General features: G+C 43.6%; 1 pseudogene across 1 annotated transcript in view; it reads right to left on the reverse strand.

Annotated features, from left to right (window-relative positions):
- The window catches only part of LOC310753717 (adhesion G protein-coupled receptor D2-like), a 112,160-nt pseudogene that overhangs the window by 33,558 nt on the left and 61,492 nt on the right, over positions 1-17,110 (reverse strand). The window contains exon 9 of the transcript in view: positions 16,083-16,134. The product of the transcript in view is annotated as an adhesion G protein-coupled receptor D2-like (transcript). The remainder of the gene's footprint in view (positions 1-16,082; positions 16,135-17,110) is intronic.

The raw sequence follows: 17,110 nt of genomic DNA on the forward strand, positions 1-17,110 counted from the left end.
TTATAGAGAGCTTGTTACATTCGCAGTAAAGGATCAGAGAAGATATAAGACGTTTCAGACCCAAGCTCGTTAATGATAGTAGAACAGCATCGTCTGCGTATAATAACAGAGAAACTGGTTTCTGATTAAGTTTAGGGGCATGTGATTCTATTTTTTGAAGGTGATCTGGCAAGTCTGATAAAAATAAATTAAATAGGAAGGGGGCAAGAATACACCCTTGTTTTACCCCTTTCGAGTTTGGGATGTCTGATGAAAGGTGACCTTTGGTGTTAAGTTTGACTTGACAGATATTGGAGGAGTATAAATTTTTTATTAGGATCAATAAGCGCTGATCAATTTTTAATTCTGCGAGTTTCCTCCACAGCTTTGGGCGGTCAATTGAGTCAAATGCACCACGAAAATCTACAAAAGCAGCAAATATCTTAGATTGCCTTTGAGATCTGTATTTTTCAACCAAATGCATAAGTATAAGGCAGTGGTCTAATGTAGAGCAACCTTTGGAGAAACCTATTTGTTCTTTCCCTGGTAAATTTAGATTTTTCATCCAGGTAAGGAGTTTAGATAAAAGGTGCTTAGCGTAGATTTTCCCTATCACTGATAATAGGCTTATCGGTCTATAATTCCTTGGTTCTTTTGGGTCGCCATTTTTAAAGATTGGGATAATTATTGATCTTAACCATATCTCAGGTATGATCCCATATTTATCTATGAGAGTAAACAATTGAGCTAAGGGTTCTGCCCACCAATCTATATAGGTCTTAAATAATTCTATTGGTAGACCGTCTGGCCCAGGAGATTTCCCCGATTTGAAATTTTTAACTATCTCTCTAATTTCCTCTTCTTCTACCCTTGGCCACTCCTGGAGTTTATTGATTTTATTTTTAGTGGTTTCATTTCCTTTAAGTTCACTGTGTAGATTGTTAAATACAGATGTAAAATATTGGGACCATTTGGATTCTGCAATTGGTGGTAGAGTTAGTTGATTTTCGGCTTTCAATCCTCCGTACACTAGGTTCCAGAACGCTTTGTTATTTTTGCTCTGAATTGAGTCAAGTAATTGTAGCCATTTTTGGGTTGCATATTTCTGTTTCTTTTCGGCCAGAATGTAATGATATTTTCTTTTTTCATCAAGATAAGAGGGCTCTAGTTTAGTGCGATTATTTTTAAATGTTTGGCGCAGTTTTCTTTTTAGCTGGAAACATTCATCATCAAACCAAGGGCTAGCGCTGTGTTTAAGTACCCAAACTTTAGGTGGAGTACTAAGTTCTACGAACATTTGGAAGATTTCATTATAAATTTTCGGAATATCGCTGTAGGAATTAGTGGTCTTTAAGTTGGATAATACTTGTTTTCTCAGGTTGGCTGTAAGTTTTTGCCCCACTACTGCACTCATTTCCTGGGACCATTTTAATTGGGTCATTTGTTTGTATTGAGAGGGTTCTATAATATTGTGCTTGGTTATTTTGGTTTCATCCTTTAAGTTAATAGACAACAATAATGGCTGATGGTCGCTTTCAGTACGCGTTCCGATTTTGAGGTCCATGATCGAATTTATAATATTATAAGGGACAAGAATATAGTCGATGACACTGCATCCTCGGGGGGAGAAGTATGTAAACTCCCCGCTTCTATCGCCTTTTGTTGAACCGTTCACAATCTGTAAATTAAAGTTGTTACATAATTCAAGTAGGCGTAAGCCTTCGTTGTTTACAACCCTATCTCTGGAGAATCGTCCTATTTTCAGGGCATGTGCGATATCATTGTCAGTATTCCAATTTAGTTTGCTACATAGTTGTTCATTGTTGGTTCCCACTCTGGCATTAAAATCACCTGCTATTATCAATGAGGCATTTGGGTATTTAGCGGTCAAATTTTCTATATAAAAGGTTAGTTGTGACCAATTTTCACTGTTGCTGTTGTTTTTGGATGGGGGGATATAGACATTTACAAGTAGCAAAGTATCTTCTTTTTGGGTTAAAAGTAGGGCTTGTGCAAGTGGGAAGCATTTTTCTAGCTGCTTGATTTCAAACCCTAAGTTGTCTTTGATCATACAACAGAACCCTGCTTTCGGCCGGCCCTTCGTGTTTGTTTTCAATGCGGGTTTCGTATAGGAGGAGAATCCATTGATTTTAATATCTCTAGTTGACCATGTTTCTTGTAGAAGTATTAATTCAAAATCTTTAAAGAAGTTCATTAGGTCTGGGTCTCCGTCTTTGTTTCCCCACCCTGCAATATTCCAGGACAGCAAGCGTAGAATCCGTTTTTGAGTTGGTGGCTGGTTGACAGCATTTAGTCATTCTAATTCTGTTATTGAGTCCAGCGAGGAATTTTGTCTTGTGCCGATACAGCCATTTGTCACTACTTTCGGTGGGGAACATAATGGTGGATCTTTTAGATTCTTTTTTAAAGTGCGGGAAATTAGAATTTCCTCCCTTTCTTGATTTTCTTCCTTAGCTGTTCCTTGTTCCTGAGAGATTTCTGTGGTTGGTGGACTATTATGGACCGTAGGATTGTTTTCGGTCTCTACTTCCATTTCTTTGGTCTCGTTTGATGTTGAGTTCAATGTGTCAGGTCTGTTGGAGGTCATCTTTTGTTCGGGAATGTTAGAATCCTTTGTAGTACTTAAATAAGGGGTACCTATTTCGTTTGGGGCTAGTATTTGATATCTCAGCCAGGAATTTGTGGTCTCATTACTGGAGTTTTTCCTTGTCATTTCATATTTTAAAGGAGGCTGGATTTGAAGCTCTGCATCTATACATTTAAAAGTTCCATTAGTAGCTCTCTTTTTGACTATGCACTTTGGGGAGAGGGTTGATAGGTGTGAGGTTTGATTGTGTATTGTTTCTACTGCATTTTGTTGACCTTGTTGGTGAATTTCGATCAATTTGGCCTGTAGTTTCGTCAGTTTACTGAGTATGCTTATTTGTTCTTTATCTGGTAGGTTGGTAAAGTTACTCAGCAGATCTTCTTCTTCTGGGACTGTCCAGTCTGTTGTGTCAAGGGCGAGGCTGTTAATTGATGCTACAATCGCATGGTTTGGGAGCTTGGATTTTTCTTGCGTGATTTCCCGGGTATCTGGCAGCGGTTTCTCCCATCTACTGGGTTCTTCCACGGGAGTAAGGCAGATGTCGGCTTCTGTTGGAATGGCCTTGTTCATCTTGTTCTGTCTTTTAGATGCAATCAATGGTCTGAGTGATATATCTTCAAAGTGTCGACGTGGAATAATTCCTTTCTGGGCTAAATGAGCCTTTTCCCTTAAGATTTCGGTTGGGATTCTATGACTACCAAATCTTAGTAGTACTTTTTTGGAATATCCATCGTTAGTGAGCCTCTTGACTGCTTTTAAGTCAATCCTTCCCCCCTCAAGGCCTAGGAGCAGATTTAGATGATGTCTGGCCCAGAAGGATGACTCCCAGTAAGGTAGGGGCCCTCTGTATGGAAAAATGTGGAGAACAATCTCACATGGCCTCAGTATCAAGTTGACTGAGTGAGGGGGGCTTCCTCTGATTTTTGGCTGGTTTAGGGGTATGAATTTGTATTTGTTCTGTTTATCTCCAGGGCTTGTTAAGGATGGCAAAAAGGGAGTGAGTTGCCTCCTTTCATCTGGGTTATCCAGCTTCTTGAAGATGTTTTGTAATTGTTCAAAGATTTTTTGAACTGTTTGAGCAGTCAGTAGGCAGCATTCCTCCAGCAGCTCCACCTTTCTATCAATTAGTACTTGTGCCTCGGTTGTGGGAGTAGTAGCCTTGTCCTCGTTTATTCCTAGGGATATCTCTTCAACTGTCTTTCCATGTAAAGAGTTGAGGGAGTTTTTGGGAGGAGATATGTGCTGTTTTTGAGGTAGCAGATACTTATCTAGATTACTCTGTTTGAAACCAGAGGGCTCTGCGTCAGTTTCTGTGTCAAGACACCTGAGTCTTTTGGTTCTTCTCATTGCAGATTCTTCTTAAATCAATGAGATCAGACTTCTAAATAGAGTGATAAAGTATTAAAGTTCTCAGGTCGCAATCTCGTTCAATTTTCATTCCGTCCTAGGTGGGCTGCTGCGAGGAGTTTAAAAACTGGGTCCAATTAGAGCACTCCTTTGCAGTATCCCCCCCCCTTCTTCTCAGTTTGTTAAAACCACTGAGATATTTGGGGGTCCACGAAATTGAAGGTGTTTTAGGGTTAAAAGCCCATTAGAAGTCCTTCAAAATCCTTGGAGTAAGTTTGTCACGCGGAGTCAAAGAGAAACTGGGAGGGAGTGCCTTGAAGCCCGGAAGGGAATGTCTGAGAGCCTTTGTTAAAACTTCACTAACTTCATTAAGTCCCGGCACCGAGGAAGATGAGATACGAAGTGGTGAGAGGAAATAAAATCCAAAAGAAGGAGAAGAGCCAGCAACAAAGGCATTTAGCTAAAAGATTTCTTTGAGCTCCGATAAGAGCGTCTTACCTCGGCGCCATCTTGAATTTTTAATCCGGAAATATTTACATAATCAGAGCAGTTGAAATTATCCTTGCCCATTGTCAGACAGTTGGGCTTTGTGCAATTGACCATACGGGCGCAAGTGATATTGAAAGAGGCCACGTATGGGGTCAACAAATCAATGGCTAGAGATGGGCGTCTGCGAACTTGGTTACCCCAGTTATGGTAACCAGAATAACCAAGGGTGCAGAGAAAATCATTTTGGGGTAAGGATGAATAAAACCAGGTATCATTTTGCAAATCGAGAGGGTCATGGCAAACAGGGATAAGGCAGGACCCAAGGATTTCACCTATTGATACCTGCTGAGTTAGGCAAAAGGATGAAACATTGAGGGTTTTTGCAAAAGATTCCCACACATTAATTGGTGTGGAATCACCGCTATTAAGAGCGGAAGCAGAAAGGGGAAAAACAAAACACTGAAAATGAACACTATCATGGAATTTATATTAAGGCACGAAATGAAGCACAGAAGCAAATTATCAGGGCTTGCTTCCAGCTGCTGTTCCTTTCTAAACTGTTCAGCTTGAAGTGAGTGATTTTATTTGGCCACTGAAGACGGAAAGGCTGGAGGGCTTGATTCACATAGTATGGGGGAGTGCAAGCTTACTCATTAATTTGAATGGTAGCTTGTAGTTGTTGTAGCAAATCTCTGCCCCACAGATTGAGGTGGATTTTTAGCACACAGGGCTGGATATATGCAATTGTTTCAGAGCTATCAGGCAGAGAAACAGGCAGCCACTGTACGCTTTTAGAAGAGGTTTGAGGTCCACCCACACCCCAAACTGCAGAGGCAGACTCAAGGGGCCACGTGGGGTCCCAGCAATTACTAGATATGACAGAAATGTCTGCGCCTGTGTCAATCAAGCCTTCCAGAACTTTGCCATTGATTTTGTACTTACGAAGAAGTTTCTGTTCACCGATCCTCTGGATTACAGCTAATAGCTGTGGAGAGAGAGGAGAGAGCTGGTGCAAATTAGTATCCATAATAGAAGCAGTAGGATGAGAAGGGAGCACTACCAAATGTGCCCAAGACTCACCCTTTTTTAACTGCATGGGCAGATGGCTCCAAAGTTGAACCATGATTGTGCCCACATAGGCAGGATCTAAGACTCCCGGAATAACCATGATTCCTTCTTTGGCTGCAGAGAATTTGGGTAAAATCAAGCCTGCGACCTTAGGAGGTAGTGGGCCTGCCAATTGGGTGGGCATGAGCACAATTTCACCAGGTAAAACAGCGTCTTTGGTTTCCTGATTAATTAAATCAATGGTGAAATCAGAAGGTGTTTCCTTAGGAAAATTTTCAATAGCAGAAACTGACAGCAAAGGGCTCTCTATTTCTGTTGTCCTCTCTATTTGTCCTGGCCCGAGAGTGGGGCCACCATGGAGTTTCCCGAACTCCGGCACTGATTTGCCCAATGATAGCCTTTACCACATTTTGGGCATTTTTTGGAAGGTTTAGCCTTATTGCCATCACCATTCCTATTTGCTCCTCCGCCAGGGGCTCTGCATTCTTTGGCAAAATGACCTGGGCGCTTGCAGTTGAAGCAATTGCCTGTTGGCTTATTGCCAGCTTGGATGGCACCGGCAAGCAAGGACATCGCATGACTCTGGCTTCCAATTTCTGCACAAGTTTGAATCATATCGGCCAGGTCATATTTAGGGCGATGTATAACTGACTGCAATGCCTTTTTGCAGTCGGTGTTTGCATTTTCAAAAGCCAATTTTTTCATCAATTCATTTTGGGCTGTAGTGTTATCAACCTGCCTAGTGACTGATTCTTTCAACCTATCTATAAATTGATGGTAGGGTTCCGAATGTTGTTGCTTAATATTAACAAAGGAGCTCAGTGGTTGCCCTGAGACAGGGACTTTCCGAAAGGCGCGTTGCACACAGGTCGCGGTGCGACTGAAATGCAAAGGTGTTAGTGTCGCCTGGGCTGGTATATTATCATACGGACCAGCACCAAAGAGTTGATTGGCTGTATGCTGCGGATCAGCCAGGGCTGCTGCATTATGCTTAAATTCACTTTCAAAAACTACATATTGCGCTGGAGATAAAAGCATGCGCATCAAATCTTTCCAATCTTGGGGTAGCATTGTGTAACCGCTTGCTATCCCCTCCAGCATCCCTATCACATAGGAGGATTTTAAACCAGAATCAGCAATGGCTCTCCTTAGTTCCCTCATGACAGAATAAGGAAGTGCCTCGTACAACACCTGTTGTTGAGCAGTTCCTGGGTTGGTATAGGAGATAGGGAAAGCAGATGGCATTTCCCCAGCCCATTCAGACTCTTCCTCTAAGGACAGGAGCCCTTTCTGCCTAGCTAAAGAAAGTGCGGCGCGCACAGCTCCTGTAGAAGAGCACGCAGGGGCTGGGGCAGGCGAAGGAGGGATGGGGGGGTGGATGTGGGCTGAGGCGTAGGGAGGGGCTGGCAAGGTTGCAATGGAGGTAAAATCTTGGGGTAAGGTGGGGGATTGTCTGCAACTGACAAAAGAGCAGGTGCCGTCGGAGATGCCTGAGGTCCTAATCTAGCGACGGCGTCTGCACACTTCTGCCAAGTAAGCAGACAATGAATCGGAGCCCTCGGTTCTGCGAAAAGAGTTTTTCCGATCTTTTGCCAAGTTTCTACTTCCAAAGAACCAGCCTCTGGATAAGAAGGGCACTGGCAAGCAATCTCACATAACAAACTTTCAATCTCCTTTAAAGAAATATGAACACCTGCCACACGCTGTCTAACGAGATGGAGCAGCTCCTTGGCATGCTTCTGCTGGAACCTAGTCAGTTCCCCCCCCATACTCACGAAGTAGCGCGCTAAGACTTTTCCAGTCGAGTGAAGTACAGGGGTTTGGCTGCGTGAGGGATCTGGCACGTCGGGGTCACCAGATGTTGGGTTGAAATAACGACAGACAGGTAGCGAGTGTCATCTGGGAGGCATCTCTCGAGCAAGTCTCGGAGAGTCCCTTTTATTGAATATTACAGCATTGCCACACATGTGCTTATTGCTGATTGGTTAACACAAGTACAAAGCAAAGTTTACATTAATCACCAGTGGATTAAAGGCTGGGAAAGGGTGCACAGAATTACACAGGCATGAAGACCTCCTAATTAAACTTTTACTAGTGATTGATATAGCATTCATCCGTAGATGTGGTCAACTATGCATTAAGAACAAGTCAGGTACGTTACGGTGTTTCATGAACTCAATATGGACTGAACATTCTGGGGTGGTGAGGGAGTGTCTTAGTACTGTTTGTGCAGTATTGTGTGCAGGAGCGAAACTTAAGAGCAAGACTTTCCCAAACATGTCACAGTCGTGTATAGGATTATTGCATCCAGCATCCCAGCAGTCATTCATCCTCCATCTGAAGGAACCAATTGGTGTTAATTTCATCTCCATCTTCACCGCATTATGGTCGGAGCAAGTTTTGGGGCAAATTTCCACTTTTCGAGTCCTAGGTGCCAGTCCTCTAGTTATCCATATTTGGTCAATTCTTGTCCAAGTCATATTGGCTTCAGAGAAGAATGTTCCCTCTCTTCCAAGGGGGTTCTTAGTTCTCCAAATGTCAATCAAGTCCATATTGTCAGTCAGTTCAAAAAAGGTTTTTGGTAGTCTGCCATCTTTGGTTACCACCTGTCTCTGCGACTTATCCATATTTGTGGATACCACTCCATTCATATCTCCCATCATGATAATGTTATAGTCCATATAGTCCAACAATGTCTCATGCAATTTCTTAAAAAATTCAGACTTCCCCTCATTTGGTGCATAAACTCCTACAATCAAAAATTTCTCTCCTTGTGATTGAATCTCAATTGCAACAATTCTTCCTTGTTCATCTTTAAAAACAAATTTCGGTGATAGACTCTCTTTAGCGTAGATAACGACTCCTCTCCTTTTAACTTTATCCGATGAGATAAATTCTTGACCCACCAGTCTTTTATTAATTAGAACTTTCCTATGGAGCCTTATCACATGGGTTTCCTGTAAACAAATTAAGTCCAATTGTTCCTTTTTCAATAAATGGAATACTTTCTTCCTCTTCTCCGGGGAGTTAAAACCATGAATGTTCCAACTTAGTAATTGCAGAGACATGATGTGTTTATTCTATTTTCCTCCAACTGCTCCCAAAAGCTCTTCTTGTTCTGACGGTGGTATCCCTTTTTTTGGTTTGTACGGTCCCGAAGGTAGTAGTGCTGTGTCTAAAACTCCTGATCTCAGGGCTCTTAACTCTTCTAGTGCTTCTTTTTGTAGGTCTTCTTCGTGGTCTCTCAAAAATTTTTCCTTGTCTTCCACTGATCTAATTTTGAACTTTTTCCCTTTATAGGTAAAAGATAATCCCTGGGGGAATTCCCATCTAAAGACAATGCTATTACTTCTCAGTAGGGCCACCAAGTCTCCGTAGTTGGTTCTCAAATCCAAGAGATATTTCGGTATATCCTTAAAAATCTCGACTCTCGAATCGTTAATTTCCAAGGACTTCTGAAAATGTGCACTCAATATTTTATCCCTCTCTTCTTTCGTTCGGAGGGTAACCAAACAGTCTCTCACCCTGTTCTTTCTCCCTCCTCTTCCAAGTCTAAAGGCACTCACTATCTTAAAGTCTTTTTCCGGCTCCAGATTCCAAAATTTCCCAAATTCCTGTGAAAGGTAGTCGCTCAGGTTATCTTTTTCAAGTTCCGGCACGGCCCTGATCCTCAGGTTTGTCTGTTTCTCCTTCAATTCAATCATAGACAATAAAGACTGATGGTCCCCAATCTGTTTACGCATAGGTTTTATTTCTTCCTCCACAGCCGCTGCTTTTTCTTTTGCTTCCTCAGCTATTTTTCGGGTAGACGCAGATTCTTCCAGCAATTTTTCAATAGATTTTGTATTTGAATTAATGCTGGCAGTATTCCCGTCAATTTTATTTGATTGTTCTGTAACTTGTTTACTTAGGCCTTCCAATTTCTCATAAATTTTATTTAATACAGCAGTAAAATCCCCTTCTGAGGCCATTCCTTTTGGTTCAACTTCTGCCGAATCTTCCTCCTGTGTCACAGGAAGGCCAGGTACAGATGCTCTACGTTGCTGGGAAACAGCACTGGACTGCTGCACTCTGACCTTGCCTGATCTTGTTGCTCTTTGTTCAGTCATCCCCCTTTATCTTGAGTCAAGGTCAGGTCTTACTGTGGAAATTCCCTAATGTCCAAAGTGGAAAATTCCCCCAGCTAAATGCACAGCTTCAATGTTCCTCTAGGGGGACACTGTAACAGCCATAAAGTTCACAATAGAAAAGTCTTTCTAACTTTCCATGTCCCCTTCAATAAAATCATGCAACAGTTTCCAGTCCAAAGAAGACTCTCAAAATGTATCTCCCTTGCAGAGTTAATCATTAAAAAGTTACAATGTCCAAAGGTAGTGCGAGTCCCAATGTAGCAATTCTCATAAGCCTGGCAGTCCGTTCCCAAGGATTTCAACAGAAAAAAGAAAGAGAGTTTTACCTCTATTTTTCCCAGAAGAAATAAAGTCACTTTCCCTCTTCCCCCCCTCTCCCAATTTGGGGGGGAGTTCTTTCGCTTTGATGTTTCGGATTAGAACTTTAAAAGCTCCGCTTTCCAAGTATTAGCATAGAAACGTCTTTGCTTTGATCTTTTACAGAAACGGGAGGCGGACTTCCTGTTTACACCTTCCCGCTTCAGTGCCAAATTGTTGTCTTTTTTCCTTCTTCAAATTCCCTCTTTTAATTCCACCTACTCACGGATAGTAGTTTAGCAGCCAAATTGTCACAGGAAAAAGGTCAGCGCTCTCCGGCAACAGCTACGCGGCTTCACCCCACAGAAGGAGCAATTGGCTCTCAGCACCGCGCCTCCCGTTACGCTCCGGAGCCCCTTGCGGGGTTCCTTCGCTGATTCGGGGGGCGCAAGTGGTGCCCGCCGAGTCCCACGCTCGCAGGCTCCTTCTGCCTGCGATTTCCGATCGGGTCTCCGCTTCGCCGTAGCGGATAGACCCACTTTCTGCAGGGCTTCTCCCTCTTACTCAGAAGGAGACCGCCATTGCCGTTGGCGCCGCCTCCGGAAGTCCGTATTTTTTGCTCTATAAGACTCACTTTTTCCCTTCTAAAAAGTAAGGGGAAATGTGTGTGCGTCTTATGGAGCGAATGCAGGCTGTGCAGCTATCACAGAAGCCAGAACAGCAAGAGGGATTGCTGCTTTCACTGCGCAGCGATCCCTCTTGCTGTTCTGGCTTCTGAGATTCAGAATATTTTTTTTCTTGTTTTCCTCCTCCAAAAACTAGGTGCGTCTTGTGGTCTGGTGCGTCTTATAGAGCGAAAAATACGGTAAATAAAAAAAAGACTAAAATTATTGCAAAAAACATGAATCAAGAATTAATAGAGGTAATGCAACAACAAATAGGGATAGAAGTGGTGAATAAAGTGAGGTATTTAGGAATATGGTTAACCCCCAAAAATATTGATTTGTTTCAAAATAATTACTTACCTGTGTGGAATGGAATAAAGAGGGATCTGGAAGTGTGGGGAAGATTGAAGTTATCTTTTTGGGGGAGAAGATCAACGATTAAGATGAGCGTGCTACCAAAGATACTATTTTTATTTCAATCACTACCGATAATCAAGGGGGCATCAATATTTAAAGAATGGCAAAAAACAATTTCAAGGTATATCTGGCAGGGCAAGAAGCCAAGGATTCAGTTTAAGTTACTAAAAGATGCGAAAGAAAGAGGTGGCTTCGCCCTGCCAGACTTGAAATTATATTACGAAGCATCATGCCTCTGTTGGTTAAAGGAGTGGATTAAACTAGAAAATAGGGAGTTGTTGGACTTAGAAGGGTTTGATAACAGATTTGGTTGGCATGCATATTTATGGTATGAAAAGAAGAAAATTCATAAAGGGTTTTCATAAAACCACATCTTCCGAAGATCATTGATAGAGGTATGGGACAGGTATAAAAACTTGTTGGAACCAAGACTCCCCCACTGGATTTCATCATTAGAAGTGATGAGTGTGAAAAAGATTAACATGAGAGGGGGATGGATAACATATGGAGAACTGATAGTAAGAGAGGGGGGGAATGGAAAATGAAATCTTATGAAGATGTGAAAGAATCTGTTTATGATTGGTTGCATTACTACCAGGTTAATGAAATGTTTAAAAAAGACTGTAAAGAGTGTGGATATGGAGAAAAAGATTCAAAATTTCAAACAGAGGTATTGAATAATGAGTATAAAAATTTGTCAGAAATGTATAAAATGTTGCTGGAGTGGCATACAAAAGATGAAGAGGTCAAATCGGTAATAATACATTGGGTCAAAATTATGGAATGAAAAAAAATTTACGGCTTGTACCGCGTTGAAGGAAAATATAATGAAAATGGTATATAGATGGTATATAACGCCAGTAAAACTGGCTAAAATGTATAAAACATGTAAAAAGTGTTGGAAATGTAAAGAAAAGGAAAGAACATTCTATCATATGTGGTGGGAGTGTAAAAAGGTGAAAGGCTTCTGGGAGATGATATATAATGAATTGAAAAAGATGTTGAAATATACGTTTGTTAAGAAACCGGAGGCCTTTCTACTAGGATTGGTAGGAAATGAAATAAATAAGAAAGACTGTAAACTTTTCCAATACGCAGTAACAGCAGCGAGAATACTTCTGGCCCAAAAATGGAAACAGGAAGAAATTCCAACGGTGGAAGAATGGAGAACGAAATTGACTGAGTACGCAGAACTGGATAAACTAACAGGGAAGATTCGATACCAGCGAGACCAAAAATTCATTGAGGACTGGGGGAGATTTACAGATTATCTGAAAAGCATATGTGACGAACAGATAACGCTTGTTGGTTTTCAAGAGAATCTGTGAAAAAAATGAGGAATATTGTAAAAAAGAGAGTTAGAGGGGGGAGGTGATTTTTAAAGGCAATATTAAGTTTAGAAATGCGTTAATAATATAAATATAAGCGAAAGATTGGCAGAGAAACTGAGGGAAGTCAAAAAATAGATGAATGTGTGACAAAATGTGAACTGATTGTATAAAATTGTTTTTGAAAATATCTTAACTCCTAGGTAAACCTGTACTGGACCAAGTTTTTTGAGCTTAAAATGCTTTCCAAGCTCTTTGGCAAAACCTTGCACCTGTTTACCTGTCTGTGACGTGTATAAGACGTCATCTACAAACACCAGGATCAACTCCAGTGTCTCTCCTGACCCCTTCAGGTACAGGCAGCTGTCTGCAAGACTCCTTTGGAAAGCCATGCTTTCCAAAACATCATTCAGGCACATGTTCCAATTTCTGGCCAATTGTCTCAAGCCATAAATGGACTGGTGCAGTTTCCACACAACACCTGGCTCATTGCCCTCAAACCCTGGAGCAGGTAGCATGTACAGATCCTCCTTCAGATCTGAGTTCAAATAACCCACATCTACATCAAAGTGGTGCACTTGGTGCCCTCTTTGTGCAGCTACTGCTAAGAGCATGTGCAGAGTTTCACTCCTGGAAGTAGGAGCATACACTTTGGTGTAATGCAGCCCCTTCTACTGTGTGAACCCTATGGCTACTAGCCTAGCCTTGTACTGTGGTTCTCCAGCCGCTGTGGGCTTAATCCTGTAAACCCAATGACAGCTCACGGCCTGCTTGCCTGCTGGCAGCTTCATGATGGAGAACACACCTAAAGACCTCATTGAGTTCAACTCCTTTCCCATTGCCTCTTGCCATTTCCTGGCTTCTGCTTCAGGCAACTGTTGAACCTCCTCAAAACTCTCTGGTTCACACTGCGCTAAACCAACCCACACGATAGTGACCTCGAACCTCTCAGGTGGTACCCCCTTTGTAGTGCGTATGGAACGCCTGAGCACTGTCTCAGGTGCCCCCTCTGACTCACTGGGACCAGCTAGTGTGTCCTTGTCATCAGAAGACTCCCCCTCTGACTTACTGCATCTTTTTGCCTTCTGAACTTGACTGACGGGAGATGAAGGCTCACTTTTTGGCTCTCTCTTGATAGCCTGTGGATACGCCCTTCCCTGTTCCTGCTCCTGGTCAGAGACCTGATCCTCAGCATCAGGTTCAGCGTCTAGCTCTTCCTCCTCAGCAGAATCAGATAGACTCTCTGAGAGAATGTCAGGATTCCCATGGATCCGTGTCCACCCACTCTGCTCACAGAACTCAGCACTCCTGCTGACTAGAATCCTGGACTGATCGCCTTCTGGATAGGCAAATCTCCACCTCTTTGTCCCAGGCTCATACCCACAAAAGATCATTTTCTGAGACCTTGGGTCACCCTTCTTGCGTTGGGCCTTTGGCACAAGAACCCAAGCCTCGCATCCAAACACACGGAAGAAATGCACCTTGGGCTTCTTACCGTGCAGCAGGAAATAGATCGTGTTCCCTACAACAGAGCTATATGAGCGATTAATCGTGAAGTTGGCCTATTTCCAAGCTTCCCCCAAAAAGTGGGGGCAGGCCAGCATCAAACAGTAGAGCTTCAGCTGCCTCTTGTAGCGTTCTGTTCCTGCGTTCTGCAATGCCATTCTCCTGGGGAGAATAAGCGACCGTCAACCTGTGACGTATCCCTTTCTGGTAGAAGAAACTCTGCAAAGCAGACCCAGTAAATTCTCCACCCTGGTCACTTTGAAAGCTCTGTACCTGTGTGGAAAATTGCAGTTCCACTGCCGCAATCCAGTCTCTGATCAGTGGCGCAGCCTCACTGTTGTGTCTCAGTCTAGCTCAACAGCCAACCATTTCTCGAGAAATCGTCTGTCAGAGTGAGTGCAAATTTGGCTCCACCCAGACTGGCATGGGTCCACATAGGTCTGCATGTACCAGTTCAATAGGTTTTGTGGTCACTCTGTCAGACCTAGGATAACTGCACCTTTTAACCTTTGCTCTTTTGCAAGCTCTGCAATCCAAGAATTTATGACATGCCTTCATTTTGCACCCCTCAGTGCACTCTGGAAGCTTCTGGATGTACTTCCAGTTGCTGTGTGACATTCTCCTGTGCCACAAATGTTGACACATATTGTGTGTGGGAACGTTAGCACATTGGGCCTGTGCTGTCTCAGTGTCACCCTTACCTGCTAGAGGTGTTTCCAGAACATAGAGCCTGTTCTGACATTCAACACTGACCAGATGCTTCCCACCCCTGGAAATAGAACAGACATCATTTTCAAAGCAAACCTTATAGCCATCTTTTACAAGAGCAGAGACAGATAACAAACAAAATTGCATTCCTGGCACAGCATACGCTTCCAGCTCCGCCTGTAGGAAAGAAACATACACATTTCCCACAGTAGTCAACTGCCTCTGTGTCCCATCTGCAAGTGTGACTGCTTTTCCAGGTGAAACATCTCTGCAGTTCCACATTTGGCTGCTAGATGGCAGATGATGACTGGCACCAGAGTCTATGGTCCAACGCAGCATGCTGCCCTCACTGGAGCTGTCTTTGACTGTTGCCGTGGAAGTAGCAAGATGATAAGAAGTGCTGTCCCTCTCACTTCCTTTGTCATGTCCTCCCTTCGTGTTCCCACATTGGGCTCCCCTTCTAATCTGGTTGCCGTGGGGACCTGGCTGGCTGCCATGGGAAGTGACCTTGGATGCATCCTGTGTAGCCTCCTTGGTTCTCCTCAGGCAGGAGCGATGCAGGTGCTGGTCAGAACCCCATACAAAGCAACGACAAAAAAAAAAGCTTGCACTGTGCCTTCTGTCTTTACTGCCCCCCCCCCATCCTGCCAGCAGCTCTCCTTGAGGCTGTACTGCTTCTGGGGATGTGGCCTTTGGCTTCCGCTGTGGTTCCTTGGTGAACCCTTTCCAGCTCCTGCCAAACAGCCTGGGCATTCTCAAGACCCTCCACAAGTGGCAACTGTGAGCCATCCAAACTGATCACTATAGATCCCAGAGCTTTCTGATCCTTCATCTGTGAGGCATATGCTGCTGCAACTACTGCTGCTGCATCTCCGTCTGCAGCTTGCAATGGGGCTCCTTGCATGGCCTCCCACAGACCTTTGGCTATGAGCCAGGCCTTGACTTTCCGGGACCACTCCTCCCAGTTATGTCCAATAAGTCTCTCAAAAGGGACTGTGAAAGATTCCTGGCCATCTGCCATCTTCTCCCCCAGGGCTGAGCCTACTCACATTCCAGCATCTCCTCCTGGCACCCGGTCCGGAAGATGAGGCCTTCTCAGCAGCGAGCTTCGCTGCCTTAAACCCTAGGCAGGAGGCTCCAGCTGGCCTTGCTGCACCCCCACACACAGGCACGTGGTGGCAGTGTCCATAACCTCTTAGGTTAGAGTGGCATCCAGCACACTTCCCTGTGTCTCTGAGCCTTCGGACTTCTTCCTGGCTCTAAGCAGAGTTTCGCAGCAGCGGTGCATGCCTTGTGTAGGTGCAATAAATTATAGTCCATACGCAAACTTCTTTCTAATCTAAGAAGCCTTTAATCATGTACAGCATAGCATAACAAATCAGCCGGGAGATCGAGCAGCCATCCTCCCCGGCTCATCAGCAAAAAGTGAAAGTAACTCACACACAAAGAAAAATTCCTGTATGTGAAATAAACCATGACTCAGTAGGCAGAGACATCACACAGAACTGTTTAACCCTGTAAGTTCTGATTCTCCTCACACGCAGCGCCATCAGCTGTTACTCGGTCAAGAGACACACGTCGCACTTCTACTCCTGGGGAGCAAAGGGTCAAGGGTAGTGCCATCTTAGAAAATACTGGGCTACCTGCAAGGAAATGTCTAACCTGTTCAGCAGCCAAACAGACCACCCATTTAAAAGACAGTTGAAGAGGCTCACCTTCAAAGCTCATGAGAAAGGAAAGATCATGTGTGGAAATGCAGGAGAAGAGAGTGTGATAGGAAAACTGATGTGGAAGCCTGTGAGTTTCCCCTCAAAGGAATTCCTCTGGCATTTGGACCCAGAAGAAGTGGAGCCTAAGAGCATATATCTAACCGTCAAGTCAGACTCAGTTGGCAGCAGTTGCGGCAAGGAAGGGGATGTGAGAGGCTCTCCTGAATACAACCCCTTCCCCACACAAGAGCGCCACTCTTTTCTCACTTAAAAACATCTCTGCACATCTATGAGCAGGGAAAGAGCTTCTACATGTGTGGGCCCAATAACGCTTAACCCCATAACAAATTTAGAAATTAAGTAATACCACATGACAGAAGTCCCCCCCCCCAATTCATGCATTGTTAGTCTTTTAGTCTAATGGGGGGGGGGAGAATTCTGCTCAACATTTCACTTGGTAGGTCTGTCCTAACAGAGTAGCCTGACTGCCGGCATCAGGTGAAAGAGGACTTTCAGCAACAGACTGCATCACCCCAGCAATGCTCACCCTGTTTTGTACTCGAGATCTCTTCTTCCCACTGACCACGCCCCCCTCCACTTTATAAGTAATTGGGGCAACAACAATATGTTCCTGCTACGGCTTAGCCTCAGAAAAATGCTCGCTTGGGTGGGGGGAACTTTCCTCTTTTTGTGAAGATAAGTAAGTTATGTGCTGTGCCCTTGAGTATAATCTGTGCATTTTTAAAAATCTGCAATCAGTGTTATTTTCTTATGATAGCTCAAGATAAGTTTGCAAAACCAAAGAACTCAGTATCTCCTCTTCCACATGGCGCCCTCTTGTGGCACCTGTGTCAAACGT

Source organism: Podarcis filfolensis (assembly GCF_964270895.1).
Source record: "Podarcis filfolensis genome assembly, chromosome: W".
NCBI classification, from domain to species: domain Eukaryota; kingdom Metazoa; phylum Chordata; class Lepidosauria; order Squamata; family Lacertidae; genus Podarcis; species Podarcis filfolensis.